Source organism: Vespula vulgaris, chromosome 17, assembly GCF_905475345.1.
Source record: "Vespula vulgaris chromosome 17, iyVesVulg1.1, whole genome shotgun sequence".
Lineage (NCBI taxonomy): Eukaryota > Metazoa > Arthropoda > Insecta > Hymenoptera > Vespidae > Vespula > Vespula vulgaris.
Genome location: NC_066602.1, coordinates 3742610 through 3761836, shown reverse-complemented (window position 1 = coordinate 3761836; position 19227 = coordinate 3742610). Strand labels below are relative to the sequence as shown.

Here is a 19227-nt window from a genome sequence, read left to right as displayed (position 1 = left end):
CTTCCGTTAAAGATCCCACGATACGCGTTCGTATCGATCCCTCACCAGACGATCCACGAATTGTTACTACGAAGAAGACGAAGACGATATACTTTTCAAATGTGTAGAAAGAGAAAGTGAGAGAGAGAGAGAGAGAGAGAGAGAGAGGGAGAGAGAGAAAGTAATTTCTCATTTCGAATCTCTCCTTATTTGTATGAATATTTATTTGTTATAATAATAATAATAATGATAATAATAATTAATTATTTTTTTTTCTTTTTCTTTTTTAATATTGTTGTCTATTTTAGAGATAATATTTTAGTTATTATTATTATTATTAGTACGATAAAAGTATCATTGTGTTGTGATTATAACTTACGATAATATTGTATATATTATGATTATTATTATTAGGTGTAATATTTTATTGGATTATTCAGAATATGATATTATTATATAGTATATTACTAGAATATCGCTTACAAGTTTCTTATCGTCTAGTAATTTATTAACAGAATTAAGAATCTTATAAGTTTGATATGATAATTATATTAGTGCTCGATCGATTTATCATTATAATCGAATTTCATGCACGACTTTTTGTTGTTATTATTATTATCTTTTTTTTCTTTCATTATCATTGATTAGTTTTTAATCGATAATATTCTCCAAATTAAATTGATAAATCTTTCCTTCGAAATCCATTCGCCTCAACGCGCGAACAACGATAAAAACAAACTATACAAATTATCGCGACATTTTTATCTGAATACGTAAAAGTTATCGATGAAAAATAATGCTAAACAAAATCGAAAAAGAAAAAGAAATAATATCAAATTAACTATCGAGTAAACGTCGTCGTCGATCACGTTAAAAAAAACTTTTGACACGAAGACAACGTAGGTGGTGCCCTAAGCAAAACTGAATCTTAAATTTTTTAATTTTTCTTCGCCAACAGGTCGAGTAAAATAATAAAAACCGGAAGGAAGAAAAAAGAAAGGGAAAAAGAAAAATGAAACAAAAGGAAAAGGGATAAATAAGAAAGAGAGAAAAAAATGAAGAGGGAAAAAAATACGAAGAAGAGAGAAAGAAGAAGAAGAAGAGGAAGAGGAAGAGGAAGAGAAGAAGGAAGAGGAAGATCGATCGAGCAAAGGGATAGTAAAAGCGTCGATCGTAGCTCAAGGAACATAAAGATGCTAGATAATAGTGTAAAGTCCTTTCTCGCAGAATGAGTGTGAGAAAGAGAGAGAGAGAGAGAGATACGTCTTCGAAAGGACGACTCTTCCTCTCTGAATCTACGAACCTCCTCTTCGTCACCTCCATTTTCCTTCTCTCTCTCTCTCTCTCTCTCTCTCTCTATATATATATATATATATATATATATATATATATGTATACATATATACATATATATATATTTTCTATAGCTGGACGCACGTCACTCTTCCGCATGCGCGGAACAACGTGACAATAAGATTGCCGTCTCGCCGCGATTATCAGTCTCTAACAGAGCTGACGTAGAAATTGTTACTGTCGAAAGCCAAACAGGACAAAGATGTTCGGTGTTGGAGGACAGAGACAAAGAGAGAGAGAGAGAGAGAGGAAAGAGAGAAAGATAGTTACAGATAGACATATACACGCGCGCGCATACGTACGTACGTACGACATATATACTTACGTACGTATAATATGTATATGTGCATAACAGCTAATATGAAGGTTTCAAGAGTAGAATGCATCCACTTCAGTGAGATCCCTTTAATCTGGTTACGCATCTCTCTTAGATAGAAGACGTTACATTTCTCTCGATAATTACGCTCTTAGATAGAACGTTAGACGGATAGGAAGAGAAAGAGAAAGATACATACATACATACATACATACATACATACATACTTATAAATATATATATATATATATATATATATATATATATATATATATATATATATAATGAAAGAGGGTTTCATCTTCTTTCTCTTTCTCTTTCTCTTCTTCATTATTATATATATGTACACACGTACACACACCTACACATATATATATGATAGAAGACACTGTTCGAAAGTGAGATAATGCATACAGGATAATGCACATAGCGTTACCTTCCTTCCGTTCTCTTCAACTTCTCTAACCCTCCTATCAACATTCTTACCACCCCTCCCCCTTCGTCACCTCTCCCAGCACCGCATGCCCCCTTCCTTCCTCACCCATTTATATCCTCCTCTTCGTTCTCAGTTAACTCTCTCTCTCTCTCTCTCTCTCTCTCTCTCTCTCTCTCTCTCTCTCTCTCTCTCTCTCTCTCTCTCTCTCTCTCTCTCTCTCTCTCTCTCTCTCTCTCTCTCTCTCTCTCTCTCTCTCTCTCTCTCTCTTCCTGTTCTCTTCCTTGCACCTACTACTCTCTTCCGTCACGCAAATGCAAAATGGCGCGACATGCAGTGTGGTAACACACGACGTTGGCTACCACCCGAAGATGCTTCTTGCAAGAATAAGAGAACAGGATCGAGGGAGGCTGGGGATGTCCCGGGATTCTGTCCTCTATCGATCTCCTCGTATATATATATATATATATATATATATATATATATATACATACATATATATATAGACACTACTAACTTGTGCCCTCCGCAAGCCGTGCTATGTATCTCCCGTATATACATATATACATACTACATACTATCTCTCTCTCTCTCTCTCTCTCTCTCTCTCTCTCTTTCGTTCTTTTTTCTCTCTTTCTCACTCAATCTCTCTTTCTTCCCCCTTCCCTCTCTCTCTCTCTCTCTCTCTCACTCTCTCTCGCACGACTTGCATCCCCATCTATCTCAGTCTCTTTTCACCCACCCCCTCCTCCTATCCTCTTTTTTTCTCTCACTTTAATCCTCCCCTCTCTTTCTCTCGTTCGTTCGTTCGTTCGTTCGTTCGCTCACTCACTCATTCTTTAGCTAAGTTCTGAACGGAGAAGCTATGTTGTCCTTCTGTGTGAGTATAGCTATGAGTGTTGTCCATCTGAGAAAAAGAAAGAGAGAAAGAGAGAAAAGAAATAAGGAGGAAAAGAGAAGGATGTAACAAGCTCTCTTCTATACACCGTCGAAAGAATGTGTTAGGTACACGTAAACGTATGGTCTCATGTATATACTATGCATCTTTGTGTTTACCACATTATTGAGAGGCATGGCTCGTTCTTCTGAGGGAGTCCATCAAATCTCGAACTAGCCGTTGTGTCGTTATCGTTGTCTCTTCTTCCGTCTTCCGTCTTTCATCTTCTTCTTCTTCTTCTTCTTCTTCTTCTACTTCTAACTTCTTCTTCTTCTTCTTCTTCTTCTTCTTCTTTTTCCACTTCTTCTTTTTTTTCTTTTTCTTGTCAGCTTGCTGAATCTTGCTGTTTGATTTTTCTTTCTATAAAAGAAGAGTTAGAAAGAGGGAGGGAGGGAGAGAGAGAGAGAAAGAGAAAAAGGGGAAGTGAAACGTGGCGACGAGACGAGCTCGGAATTCAAAGATCCTTCTTCTCTTCCAAGTCTTCGACTCATGCTCGACTACAAATCGGAAGGATATTCGAAAGGGACGCATTTTACTTCACGGAGAATACATTGATCTCCGATATGTGCGAATATAACCTTGTAGAGAATCAATTTTATTATTTTTATACGCATACATTTTTCTCTTCTTTTCCTTTGTTTCTTTTCTTCTTACTTTTTACTCTTCTTTTTGCTTTCTGATGCTTTTCTCTCTTTCTTTCTCATTATTATTATTATTATTATTATTATTATTATTATTATTATTATTATTATTATTATTATTATTATTATTATTATTATTATTATTATTATTATTATTATATAATAAATTTTTATTAAATTTAATAAAATAAAATTTCATTAAATTTTCGTTTAATTTTTCCATTGATAATAGAAGTCTGGAATCAATTGTATTATTCTTCTATGCATGAATGAATTTCTTTTTTCTTCATTTATTTCTCCTTTCTCTCTCTCTCTCTTTATATATATATATATATATATATATATATATATATATAATTTATTTTTATTCGCTTCGTTCGAATAATCCTATAAGCATTTTTATTATTTTACTATCGGAATTATTATCACGTGTATTATATACGTGAAAAATAATAATACACGTATATAAATATAAGTCTACATAGTATATATAAATCTTGATGCTTTTATATTATCTTTACCATAAATTCCACGTGGTAGATGGGGCCATCTTCTCCTCCCTCCGTGCTTATTCTTTCAGAGAGAAAAGTGTTATTGTAACGCGTCAACACCACCAACTTTTTCAAAATCAAATTATTCGAAGAATCGTGTTAATGTCAAGGGAGACTACGAAATTTTTTTTAATTTTCTAACATTTGAATTACAGATGTCATACTTTTTACTCTTTTTATAACATTTTGATAAATAATAATGATGATAATAATAATAAGAAGAAGAAAATGATATTTGACAACGGTATTAAAGATCCAAAAATTTCGCTAGTTCCCATATCTTCGCAATCATAAAAAAAAGAAATATTCTAACTTCGTATATTACACCGTCGAAATCATTTTCTAATAACATCGTATTAAAATACAATTACTTGTATAATTAATAATAACAATTTGAATAATTCTACGTGCGTATACAAATTAGACGATTTATATGTAAAATAATAGTATTTCTCGTGCGATATTAAAGGAGAAAGGAAAAGAAGAGGAAAAAAGAAAAGAAACAAAAACAAACAAAAAAAAAAAGATGTATAAAACAATAATACCGTCCTAACACGACGTAAAGATATCTGAAGTTTTTCTAAATAATCACGATACGATTACATGATATTTTAATAAGCAATAATTCAATAATAATAATAACAATACTAACAATAATAATAAAAAAAAAAAAAAACAAGAAACTAAACTTTTTACTTTTCACTTTTACCTATATAAAATCTATATATGTACAAAGCAAAAAGAAAAGAGAAGAGAAGAGAAGAGAAGCAGGTTACTTTCGTTTGATCAATAATCGATACGATCTATCATAAATTCGTACTATCATAAACGTTAGGAATGAACGGGACGGAACACAATCGAATTCTCACGTGTGTTAGGATCGAGGAAGCCTTCGATGGAAAATGCGAAATGGAATCGAAGGACGTAATACTAAAGGCGTGCAAACGTGCATATATATACTCTACCGCATACTCTCTCTTCCTCGTCCACGCATCCCTTTCCTCTCACACAGATAAACAGAGAACATAGAAACATATATAGACACAGAGAGACATCCCACGTTCAGACATTTACATAGATAGGAAGTGTAGAGAGAATGGTAGTGGTATTCTGTACCCTCTCGTCATTACTCGCTGCGATCACAATGGCTGAATACGATGGTACGCAAGTCGTGAATGACCCAAGCCATGAACGCACATGGTAAGCGTGCGACTCTCCCATACATGCATGCACGTACGCAATACGCAAATACACGTGCATACATACATATATATATATATATATATACATGTACACATACGATCTCGTTGCTCGTTCTCTCGATTATGCGGTTGGTCTAGACGTGCCGACGAGTGAAGCGTAGCGATGTAGATGGTTGAACAAGAGAGAGAAAGAGAGAAAGATAGAGAAAGACGGAAAGACAGTAAGAGAGAGAGAGAGAGAGAGAGAATCAGCGAACCAACCAACGAACCAACCAACCAACCAACCAACCAACCAACCAGCCAGCCAGCCAGCCAGCCAGCCAACGAGAAAGAGAGACAGAGAAAGAGACAGAGAGAAACGAGATAGAAAAGCAGTAGAAGCAGCAGCAGCAGCAGCAGTCGCTCGAAAAGGCTTAATGAAAGTTGCCTGTTGCTCGTACAAATCGGCCGTGTCAACCCTGTCTGTGCGGAGAAAATCACCGTTCCTCCAGCACCTCCCTTCTCCCGTCTAACCCCAACCACCCCCTTCGTCGTTTAGTTTCACTCTTCTACGGATCGGTGGACCCCGTTCTAACGTTTGCCCTACTCTCACCACCCCTTTTTTCTTCTTTCTTTTCTCCTTTTTCAACCACCCCTATCTACCCCCTCCCCCCTCTTTCTCTCCGCGACTTCTTTTTTTTCTCTGTCTCTGTCTCTCTTTCTGAAACCCCAACGTCGAACGATACTACAAAAAGATATACTCTATGGGTATACACAGAATAAAGGAACAAAAAGAAAGAGTAAAAAGAGAAAAAGAAAGAAAAAGAAGAAACGTGATCCGACGACTCGATCCGACTTTGGTTGCTGTGTTACTATTGACTATCGTGAACTTTGTTTTCTCACCCTCTCTCTCTCTCTCTCTCTCTCTCTCTCTCTCTCTCTCTCTCTGTTTCTTTATCTATTTCTATCTCTATCTCTATCTTTGTCTCTCTCTCTCTCTCTATCTATCTTTTTGGTTCGTTCGATGTCGAGTACTCCGTTTGCAAATGTGCTTTATAACTTACTGCAGGTGACTCCGTTATATCGGACAATGCACCCACCTCTCTTCTCCTGGTGGTCTCGCGCCCAACCCTCCCCCTCACCCCTATCCTATCCTACCCTACCCATCTCTACCACCCATACTTCTCGTCCTCTTTCCTCATCCTCTATATTCCACTCCCATCCTTCCTTCCCTCGACCGCTCCATTCCACCACCGCTAAACCCCTTACCAACCCCTTCTTCTAACCCTCCAACGACTTTCCAGAGAGACAAACGTGCACCTTGCATTGTTATGGAAATTGCGATTTGCATCTCACCCGAAATCGTTTCGTCCTACGGTTTTATTCTTACACTCCTGTTTCTCTCTCTCTCTCTCTCTCTCTCTCTCTCTCTCTCTCTCTCTCTGTCTGTTTCTCTTTATCTTCATCTCTTTCTTTCTTTTTCTTTGCATCTCTCTCTCTCTTTCTCTCTCTTTCTCTGTGTGTATCTCTATACGTTACTCCCTCTTTCCGTCTCCTTTCTTTTCTACGTGTTTGTAAGTTTCTCTTCAAAATATCCGATTATACTTCATCTTCGAAACGACGACAACGACGGACGACGACGACGACGACGACGGCGACGACGACGAAGACGTGAGCATTTATTTACATTTAGATTTCTTTGATTTCTATGGAAACGTACTATTCGTATGTTGTTTCCAAAGGAAAATATTTCTGGAGGTGGTATACGCGAATACATTTTTTTTATATTATATTAAAGAGGATATGATACGATTGATAATGATAATTTACAATTTTAAATATAATGTAGGATGAATAAAAAATAGAAATGTTTTTATATATGCTATATGTATATATATTAAAAAGAAATTGTAATATTACTAATTAAATTTAGTAAACACGTGTGCTGATGTAGCTGGGTATATTCTATATGTTTTTCTATTAAATCATAAATTAAAAACTTAATCATATTGTGTGACAATCAGAAAGATATTAGATGTTTCTGGGGATAACGACAACTTTTAAAAACATCTGCACTCTGATACAATTGAATATATAATATTAACAAAAAAAAAAAGAAAAAATAATTGTAATATCAGTATTAATAATCGAAAAGTTATTATAAAAAGGAACCAAAAAAAGTTTTCTTTTCTTCGTTTAATATACTTTTAAGTCTCTCTCCTTCTCTGATTATGTTCGATCTCAAATTTATTTGGAAATATTCAATTGAACGTAACAAGATCGTTTCACTTTCTCTCTCTTTCTCTTTCTAAAAGATCAAAAATGAAATAAGAGAAAGACAAAAAAATAACGAATGCTAACGAAGTAATTAAGCATAAGTACCTAAATCAAATTTAAAGTTAACAAGTCGATAAAGAGTTCGAAAATCTTTCGAGGGTCCGTCTCTCTTTCTCTCTATCGTACTCAGTTAAGTCGAATTCAATTGTTCGTGTTTTCGCACGATTAAAATCGTGACAACGCGAAATAACGAAAGTACTTCGTTACTTTATCGGACGAGTTGAACGTTTAACGAATTACGCTCGGCAATTAGAGCGTGTAATTAAAGCAGTTGAGACAACCGCGTTGGAACCGTTTGCGGTTAGCTCCCGTCTATGGAGATACATTAAGCTTACTATTTAAAACGTTCTTCTTCATCGATCCGTGACGAATTTCGTGAATTTCATTGTGTAAATAATTCAACGCTTAACGTTGAAATTTTTATCTCTCTAAATTATTATATTCGATACCTGTATCTATGCAATATAATGTTTTATCAATATTTCTAATTATATCGTAATATGTGCTAAATATAATTAATGTATATTGTATTATTAATTATATAAATTATATAATTTTATATATATATATATATGTTTTTTGTAAACACAGGTAAAAAGAGTCGACCATACGGATGATTAACGATAAAGGAGTATCGTAACATTGTACACACATCCTTGAAAGTAAAGTTCGTTTCGTATTTCCCGTTTTGGTTCGACGGAAGTACGTTATAACGGAAGTTACAACCAACAAACCACCCAACCAACCAACCACCCAACCAACCAACCAACCAACCAACCAACCAACCAACCGCCGTCGAATGTTAGCTTGTGTGGACTTGGAAGTAAGAAAGAGTAAAGAAATCTCTTTAGAGACTACGATCTCTATCTTATATATAAAGTGTCACTTTTTCCTCTCTCTCTCTTTCTCTCTCTCTCTCTCTCTATCGATCTATCAATCTATCTATCTTTATCTCTATCTTTGATAACTCTCATCCCAAAGTAACTTTTCCTTTCCAGATCTTTGAAATACCCTTTGATATATATATAATATAAGGTGTTCATGTTTTTTAAGCTATCTTCCTATATCCCTTCGTCGTTTTTCTCTATTATTCTGTAAACTTCTTTTCCTTTTCTCTCTCTCTCTCTCTTTTTTACGGAAACGTCTTTTCTAAAAGTTAACAATTTTTCTTTTATATTTATTTATTTATTGGAAATAAATATCAAACGTAATATAGTTTCGACGAATTAAAATACCGATGTTATTCCTAATTTTAATGTTTTGGACGGTATTATGGAGATTCTAATTCGTACCATTGATTTCTAATCGGATTAGGAAAGACAGAGAGATAGAGATAGACATAGAGAGAGACAGACAGACAGAGAGAGAGAGAGAGAGAGAGTATTGTGATGAGTCACTACTGTAGAAAGGGAGCAAGAGAGATAGATAGACTCTCGTACGAAGTAGAGGATCGACATCGTAAGCTTCCTATCTGTTTTTCATCCGAGAGAACTAGTGAAGATTTAACGTGAGGCTCGATAGCACTGTTCCCCGAGAAAAAAGAGGATATCCCTTAGGATTGGGATTTGAAGAGAAAAGGTAAGGAGAGAGAAAGAGAGAAAAAGAAAAGGTAAAGATCAATGGGATTGTTCTAACGATTACATGATTTTTATATTAAGATTTTCGAGCTTTCGGGTATGACAATATTTCGACGATTAGACGATATTTCTTAATCCATCTGTTCGTTTAAATCTCTTACATATAAATATAGATATGCATATATATATATATATATATATATATATATATATAAGAAAATTGAAAAAATAATTTTTGATTTACCAAACGAAAAAAAGAAAAGATTAATAAAAATTTTCAAGTTTTTTAAGGATTAAAAAAATGTATATTTGTGTGTGTACAATTATGTGTTAATTTCCCTCATCAGATAGGTAAGATTTTATTCAATTTTCATCGATATTTGTTAATATAAAAATCAAATCATAACGGTGCAATAATTGCAATCGTACACACGTCTGATATATGTGTGTGTGTGTGTATATAATTACATAGTCAAGTAATATATACATTGTTGCAATAATAACATTGAATTTGTTACAACGCTAATATTAAATTTAATCGACTCGAATGAATGAATAATCAATTACACGGTATTAAATTTAATAGACCGTAAGTGTAATAATGATACGATATTAAATAAAATTAATTCCATTATAACGGGAATAGAAGTAATCGAGTAATTAGGAGTACGCAAAAAATCTAGAGAGATCATTATTATTCGTAACATAAATATGATAAAATATTATATAAAAACTGTTGTACGTAATATAATACTTTTAAACGATTGTCGAAAAAAAGAAAATAAAAAAACTAATGATCAAAAAAAAATATATATATAAAAAAACGAAAAAAAACGAGGTCACAATGCACCCGACACGGGATATATCGAATGACCACACACGTGGATATATCGAATATAGATCGCGATTAAATCGACTAATTGTAAGTACGACAGCTATGTATATATGTACATATATGTACATATGTTGTAACATGAACCACTTTATGCTTTTAATTCCGACGAAATCGGATAAATGAATATCCGATTTCAGCTCTAATAATGCGAACAAACAGGAACAAAAGGAGTATTAATTAATTGTTAATTAAACGACTCAATCCGATCAAACAAGAAGATCCCTATCCTGTGAGTTAATATAAATATATAGACACAATGGACAAACAATGAAGAGCCAACGTACACGGAGAAATTATCGAGTTTGTAAGATGTCGATAATATCATGAAAAGATAAAAAGAGAGATAAGTCAATATGCTTCAAGCATATTAAAATATCAAAAATATTTCGCAAAGTCGATTTTCTTCATTTTTATTTAATAAAAATAAAAAGAAAAAAATATATATATGTATATGTATTAACGATCGACATTTATCGTGTGGGTTTCGTTCGTAAAAAAAGTAAAAAAATTTTCGAAGTTTTTTAATAAATAAAAAAAAAAAACGATGTACCTCGATCGTTATTAGATCCTAAAAGATGATTTAAAAAAGAAAAGATAGGAAAAAAAAATATGTATATATATTTACAATCATAAATTCTCATTCCAATTCGAAACTTTTCTCAATGATGATACGATCGACCATCACAAGGGAATTAAATTTGTTCAATCACTTACTACTTTAGAAGTTCTCTGATGGCTCCGATGAAAACGCTCGTCCATGTTCGCTAGGTCGATATTTAAGGGTTTAGGTTGATTTCTATCAAGGTGAAATAGTTAGACGTCGAGGTTCGTTGAAATTATTCCTAAATATTGACGTCATCTTCAATGTTGCAAGCAAACTTTAAACACTCGATAATTATTTATTACTAACGAGACGATACTGAATTTAATATTTCATGTTTCTCTGATAACGTACATAGATACATACATACGTGTATTGTATGTATGTACCTGTGAAAAAAAAAAAAATAAATTAATTAATTAAAAAAGAAACAAAGCTTTATACGAGAAACGAACACTGACTTTATTAAATCACTGATTAACACTTTGCGTCCGATCAATTGAAAAGTATACACAGACACTTCTAAGAGTTCATTTAATTCGTTTGTAACGCGCAGAAAAAAAAATGTTAATCAACGAACAAACACACTGTTTTCACTTCACTTCGATCGTTTCCTTCTTTCTTTCTTTTTTTTTTTTTCTCTCGACGTTTTTATTCCAACGATACGAGCCGCACGATATATTATACATCCATTGTTTCACACAACACAAGATTTTGCAACTGCATGCTCTGAAAAATAAAAAATTATAAACAAAGCTGATTGACATCGTTATTGTAAGTTGGATGATAATAAATTAATAAGAATACAAAATAAAAATTAAGGAAAAATGATAAATTATATATATATATGTGTGTATTTTTATATATTATTATTAAATTAATATACGTAGATATTTCAATATTTCAATAATGGTTAGAATAATGGTTAGAATAATGCTCGAGCATTGTATTATATTATATTTGAAAGTACATCTCTTGAACAATGGCGATTTAAAGCGGTTTTTCCGCACTTGAAGGTTTCTACATATATATATGTATGTATGTATGTATATGTATGTATGTATATAGGTGTATATATATATATATATGAGAGAATCCAATAGCTAATGAAAATTGGCGAAAACTTTCATAATGAAAAAATAACTGCGCCAACAGACCATGTCGCGAATTATCTACAAACTATAACTAATTTTTATAACGTAATATCTAACGATCCATCGTGATTACAATTATTAATTAAATTGTGCCAATCAGTGAAGTACAATATTAGTACTAACATAAAAGTAGACGTTAAATAGAATAAAAATTCTCGGTAATACTAAAAAAATAAATAAATAAATAAATAAATAAAAAATAATTAAAATATATAGTTATAAGTATCGGAATAAAAATTGACGCATCGAAATGTTTTGTACAAGCATTTTTAAGATGACGCGGAAAGAAAGAAAAAGAGAGAAAAAGAGAGATACAGAGAGAAAGAAAGAAAAACAAAGAAAAAGAGATAGAGAGAGAGAAAGAAAGAAGAAAAAGAAAGAAAAACAGAGAAAAAGAGAGATACAGAGAGAGAGAGAGAGAGAGAGAGAGATCGAACGTTCTCGACCAAAGACTTTCTTGAAAATTCGTTGGTCAATAATATACAGGCCGATCACTATCTATCTCTCTCTATGAAGCCTATACTACATGTCATTAAAAAGAGATACACTTACCTATCACGCAGCGTTAATATCGTACGATGATTTGTGAGACTCGAATACCTCTTCTCCATCTTATTCTCTCCTGTCTTTCGATGCTCGGTAGGATTCTTGGAAATCTGGAAAAAAAACGTAATACCATGTAGTAGTGTATAGAATAAATCGTGCATACATGTGTGCGTATATACGTTACATAATAGAATTTAACGTACATACATGCATGTGTGCGTTGTCCGTGTGCGTGCATGTGTATGTACGAAAATCCTATATAATACGAAATACGATCGATGAGAAACAATTAATGATACATTATTGATTAAAATATCGTAAAACTACCGAGAAAAGTATCGATGTCGCAACGATAAGACGAGAAAATTCGCAGGAAATAAATACGATGCAATAACGTCCAACGATTGCGTCGATCAGAGAGACGCCGATTTTATTTTCGCAAATATCTCTTAAACGCCGACACATAACGACTTGCGAACAACCCGCGCGTGAAAATCGGATCTCGGGCGATCGATTGATGCACTGGTCGATGCCGTACGTTAGAAAAAAATACGCCAATTACCTGTAATTAACGATGACGATGCGGATCGTGTCTCCGAGTAGCTCGCCGAACACAAAATGGCGGTACGTTACCGGCAAGGCGACGAGATCATCGCGGCGCGCATGCGCGTTACGTCATCTCGCGTTCGTCTCGTCGCTGTCCCCCACAAACAAACGAATATATTTTCCACCAAAGGTTCCGCGCACGATACACACGATATCGAAGTAGAAAAGGACGATAAATCCATCGACGAGCTTATCGAACGGTATCACGAAAACGGATCAACTGTTTTATTAACTTATTAATCAGAATATGTTCCCCGCGATACGTACCAGCTCGTCGTCGCACGTAAGTACGTACCTTACTGATTCTCCACCACGCCAGTCAAACCAGATGTAATTAATATATCCTACGATATAAAGAATATACGTATGTATTAAGATCTATTTATTACACATATCTGTATGTCTCGTAAATATTTTCCAACGACAAATTATTCTTTCGCTTTGATTCGTTCAATATTTTCATTAAACGTAACGATGATTATGAAATCAAATACATTATTACTATGACTCCGGTAGTCGTCCATCTCGCTAGGGAATGTGTATGAGAGGAAAAAGGAAGGAAGAAGAAAGGAAGGAGGGAATGAAAAGAAGGAAGGAAGATAACGTTCAAGTAACAATATGTGATGTATGTGTAAAAAAACTTTCTCGTGATGCTTGATACATCTAAATATCCTTCAGTAATGTGAGACGAACGTTTCTCTTTGTTTTGTCATTGATCCAAAGATTGGAAATTCGTCGGTCAACTATTGTTTACATGCGATCGTTGTCTCTCTCTCTCTTTCTCTCTCTCTCTCTTTCAAGTCTTAAAAAGAGATAGACATACGTATATTTCGTGCGATGTTTATACAAAGCTCGAATACCTCCTTTTGACCTTATTCTCTCCTGTCTTTAGATCCTTAGTTAAATTCTTAGAAATCTCCGAAAAAAAATGTAAGATGATATAGGCAGTGTATAGAATGAATCGTAGGTGTATGCGTGCATATATATATACACATTATACAATATAGAAATAATTTATACATATTTATATATCTGATTCTACAAAAAAATGCAGTGCTTAATTTTGTAAAAAATTGAATAAAATAATCTATTATCCATTCTTATTATATATTAATATTTTTATATTGCGATAACCTTCACATATTAACATTTATTTAAATATACACACTTTGTATTCTATCTTTTTTTTATAACAAATAAGATCTATTCGACGGATCCTGAATTCATGATCAATCTCTGTAATCGATCAAATAACGTTGATCCGATTGATAAGCAAATCATGATTCCAAAGATGTTGCATTTTTACGTATTTAAAAAAATGGTATTATTACGTTAAAAAAAAAAGAAAAAAAAACAGTCGTGTTTCTGAGTACATGAAAACAACTGCAGAATGACGATGAAATCCGGTTGTATCGGAGAACAACACGACTATCACCGAAATACCGTTTTGGCTATGAGAAGGTGAGGGGTTAAGGGGTAAGCTTGTGAGAGATGGTTGCGAAAAGGGTGAATATTATCGTCGAGACTACACGGTGCATAAATATGGCAGAGTGTGTAGGTGAGCTTGGATCACTCGGAGGACTTGTAAAATCAAGGGATGGGTAGGAAGGGTGAGCAAGGGTTAGAGAGGGTGGAAATGTATGGTAGAACTAGCAACGGGCAAGCACTGTGACCTCTCTATTTATTTCTTTCTCTCTCTCTCTCTCTCTCTCTTCCTACCTAGCCCACCATCTCCCCACCATCTCTTATTCTTCCACCTTATGGTAATCGCCATAGCTATTTGCGTCCTAATATCCCGCGTGAACGCTTCTCGTAAAACTCTTTTCGTCGGCTTTTGTAAGGGCGCCGCTTGCATTTAAAATCGCGTTTTATGGAAAGTTGCTTTTACTACGAGCAATGAAAGATAAGGGGGGAGAGGATGTATATATATATATATATATATATATACATATGTAGTATGTATGTGTATATATATGTATATATATATGTATAGTGAAATATTGACTGAATTCATAGATGTTTAATGATTAATTAAAACGAAATTCACTCGAATAATTAATTTCGCATTTTATTTGTAGGACAACAATTTGCGGCAATTTACGTGATTTATTGATTATTTAACTGATAGATAAAATTATGTAGCGTGTGTTCGTATCTGTGTGCTGTTATATATACATATATATATATATATATATACACATATGTAATATATATGTAATTTTCGGTTGAAGCTATATAGGTATAAAAATATACTCGTATACTTTGATCTCTTAATTATCGTTTAGTTATTAATTATTAAACGTTTGTAACCGTGACTACGTGTAAAAAAGGAAATAAAGGAAAACAGAAAAGAGAGAAAAAAGATATATAAATAATTAAAAAAGCTATAAGAAATCGTATGAAAAAACGATATAATAGCATTTTTCGACGTTCCATTGCTTTTTCTAAAATTTGATAATAAGTATATGTTATTTCTACAAATAGTTACTAAAAAATAATTCGTGAATACAAAAGAAATAAGACGAGTCCGAACGAACGGGAATAATATTGTCCACTCGTCGCGTTTGAATATTTCCATTTGTTTTTGTCGAAAGAAGACAATACATTACCTCCTAACCTGCATTGAAACAAAGAAGTTCAACTTTTTCAAGAATGTCTAGATATAGTACGTGAACTCGTGTGTATATATATATATACGTATCTGCGTGCATATATATATATATACCAATATGTACGAAATTATGCGAGAGACAGATTTACATATATAAAGTTTAGTAAATGCTTTTTTTCCGTCGTAGAACTCGATTTCATTCGTGTGCATGTGTGCAATGTCTGTGTATAGATAAAGAGAGAGAAGGAATGAGTGTGAGAGAGAAAGAGAGAAAGAGGAAGAAAGAAAGAGAGAAGAATTTTTTTCGTCATTTACCTTGACATTGAGAACAGGAATTTTTCCAAGAGATTATGTAGGTTAGTAGACGAATTCATATAGGTCAGAGGAGCGATTCGAGGATGTGGGTCAAAGTCTTGTTCTCTTCTCACCAGTATTCCAAGCAATAACTTGTAATAATAACTTTCGACACGAGTTACACGTGACTTCGGGCTTCTTCCTTCCTTCCTTCCTTCCTTCCTTCCTTCCTTCCTTCCTTCCTTCCTCCTTTCTTCTTCCTTCCTTTTTCCTCTCATACACATTCCCTAGCGAGATGGACGACTACCGGAGTCATAGTAATAATGTATTTGATTTCATAATCATCGCTACGTTTAATGAAAATATTGAACGAATCAAAGCGAAAGAATAATTTGTCGTTGGAAAATATTTACGAGACATACAGATATGTGTAATAAATAGATCTTAATACATACGTATATTCTTTATATCGTAGGATATATTAATTACATCTGGTTTGACTGGCGTGGTGGAGAATCAGTAAGGTACGTACTTACGTGCGACGACGAGCTGGTACGTATCGCGGGGAACATATTCTGATTAATAAGTTAATAAAACAGTTGATCCGTTTTCGTGATACCGTTCGATAAGCTCGTCGATGGATTTATCGTCCTTTTCTACTTCGATATCGTGTGTATCGTGCGCGGAACCTTTGGTGGAAAATATATTCGTTTGTTTGTGGGGGACAGCGACGAGACGAACGCGAGATGACGTAACGCGCATGCGCGCCGCGATGATCTCGTCGCCTTGCCGGTAACGTACCGCCATTTTGTGTTCGGCGAGCTACTCGGAGACACGATCCGCATCGTCATCGTTAATTACAGGTAATTGGCGTATTTTTTTCTAACGTACGGCATCGACCAGTGCATCAATCGATCGCCCGAGATCCGATTTTCACGCGCGGGTTGTTCGCAAGTCGTTATGTGTCGGCGTTTAAGAGATATTTGCGAAAATAAAATCGGCGTCTCTCTGATCGACGCAATCGTTGGACGTTATTGCATCGTATTTATTTCCTGCGAATTTTCTCGTCTTATCGTTGCGACATCGATACTTTTCTCGGTAGTTTTACGATATTTTAATCAATAATGTATCATTAATTGTTTCTCATCGATCGTATTTCGTATTATATAGGATTTTCGTACATACGTACATCATACATACGTTCATAGATACATACACATATACATCCATACAAACACAAATACATGTATAGATACTGTTTTATAACGTATTTACGCACACATGTACGATTTATTCCATCACTTCTCTTACATTTTTTCGTACATTTCCAAGAATTCTACTAAGGATTGGAAGGAATAGGAGAGAAGAAATTTAAGAGAAGGTATTCGAGCTTTATATAAACCATTGCACGGTATAACCTCGTATAGATAAGTCTATCTCTTTTTAAGATGTAAGGTAGGCTTAATAAAGAGAGAGAGAGAAAGAAAAAGAGTGAGAAAGACAAAAAGAGGTAACGATCGATATGTAAATAATAGCTGAGCGAAACAGGACAAATTTACAAGGAGTATTTCGATCGATGACGAAACAAAAATAATCGACGTTCGACTCCTTCATTACTGGAGGATATTCAGACGTATAAGCATCTATGAAAGAGCTTTCTGGAGGTACTTATATATTTTATTACTTGAACGTTGTCATTTTTAATTCGTATGAATATACATCGATCGGGAGTGAACGAAAAGTTCCTAGACGGGTAAATAAAAAATTTTAGGTTAGTAATGACGCAATTTCAAGATGAAGAAAAAAATGAGCGATCGATTTTTAATATCACTCTTGGAAATTTTTATTCATTCTGTTAAGTATATACTATTCGATGCGTATATAATTGTTCGATATTAATAATGTTCTTTCATTAGTTAGATTGATAAATTATAATTATACATTGGAATGTGTATAATTTATAACTTATACATAATACTCGTACAAATGTATAATTATAATTTATAACCTATAACACAGGCACAGTACGTATGAAGATTGTTTTATTTTACTCTATATACTCCTTTCGTACTTTCGTGTATAATAGATATGTACGAGTGAGTGTAAATATATGTTGAAAAGTTCAAAGTAAATTATAACATTAAATTTTAACGTTTAGGTTAAGTGTGCCAACGAACTATCTCTCTCTCTCTCTCTCTCTCTCTCTCTCTCTCTCTCTCTTTCTTTCTACTACACTGTAGTGTACCTATATTGTACTGTTTCGTTTGTCCTGTTCCAGGAAATTCGTTTTCACGAGAGAATGTAAACAGAATACAGTCGAGCATTTGGCTTTACAGTTGAGAGACTGGGGGTTAACCTCCTCAGAGTAATACGATATCTGGAGGTGACACAGCCACGAATTTTCTGTAACACACATATATATATATATATATATATATATATATATATGTAGATACATAGGTTAGTAATATTGTTTTCTTCACTTGACCATTCTAATAAAAATTTATCTCTATTTTAATATATCATATACGATTAATTATTGCGTTATAGTTGTTTTTAATATAATAAAATCATAATTATTATTTTATTGAAAGTATGTGTGTGTGTGTGTGTGTGTGTGTGTATTTATTGTAAAATAAGTGAACTTATATATGTGTTATTAATATTTTTCAGAAAATATTCTACGCAGTGTCTTCCTTGTCTCTTCAATTTGTTCTCTCTTGTCTGCGTAATGTCTTCATAATGGTGAGTGTTGTTATTTTTATATATCCATTCTTACTAGTGTTAAATTGTGTCTCTTTATATTTTACTTAATTGACACATATATTGAATGTATGATCATAAACTATAATTTAGATTACTTATATAAATATTTAATATCATGAAATATAATTTACTTGATATACATGTCATAAGAGAATGGAATTAGAATCACTTATATTTTAATTATTATTATCTATATCATTTGTCTATTCTACTAGAATTATTAATGTAATTTGTAATAATATAATCTTATTCATTGTAATTATATCATCGTTGAACGTTCAAGCAGAATGTCAAATCGTTGATTTTAATTTAATCAAAGTAAATTAGATGTTAATTAGTAAATCCTTTTATTTTATTTATTTTTTTTTTATTTTTTTTTAATGAAACAATTCTTTCTCTATATTATAACCACAAGGATTTATTTGGTTTTCTCTGTTCATTTTTTATTT

The 19227-nt window shown here is 33.4% G+C and overlaps 2 protein-coding genes across 6 annotated transcripts in view; one reads left to right on the top strand and one right to left on the bottom strand.

Annotated features, from left to right (window-relative positions):
- The window catches only part of LOC127069891 (lachesin-like), an 87755-nt gene extending 74356 nt beyond the window's left edge, over positions 1-13399 (bottom strand). For 4 of the 5 annotated variants that reach the window (XM_051007547.1, XM_051007548.1, XM_051007551.1 and 1 more), the window contains exons 1-3: positions 13064-13396; positions 12508-12611; positions 10915-11530 (exon numbers count right to left, since the gene is read on the bottom strand). The gene's annotated coding sequence lies outside the window, so the exon portion shown is untranslated. Of the gene's footprint in view, positions 1-10914; positions 11531-12507; positions 12612-13063 lie in introns of all 5 variants that reach the window. The other variant, XM_051007554.1, reaches the window with a different exon arrangement.
- Positions 13400-16760: 3361 nt separating this feature from the next.
- The window catches only part of LOC127069895 (adenosine deaminase-like protein), a 58094-nt gene continuing 55627 nt past the window's right edge, over positions 16761-19227 (top strand). Inside the window, exons 1-3 of the mRNA XM_051007560.1 lie at positions 16761-16875; positions 18291-18472; positions 18686-18757. The gene's annotated coding sequence lies outside the window, so the exon portion shown is untranslated. The remainder of the gene's footprint in view (positions 16876-18290; positions 18473-18685; positions 18758-19227) is intronic.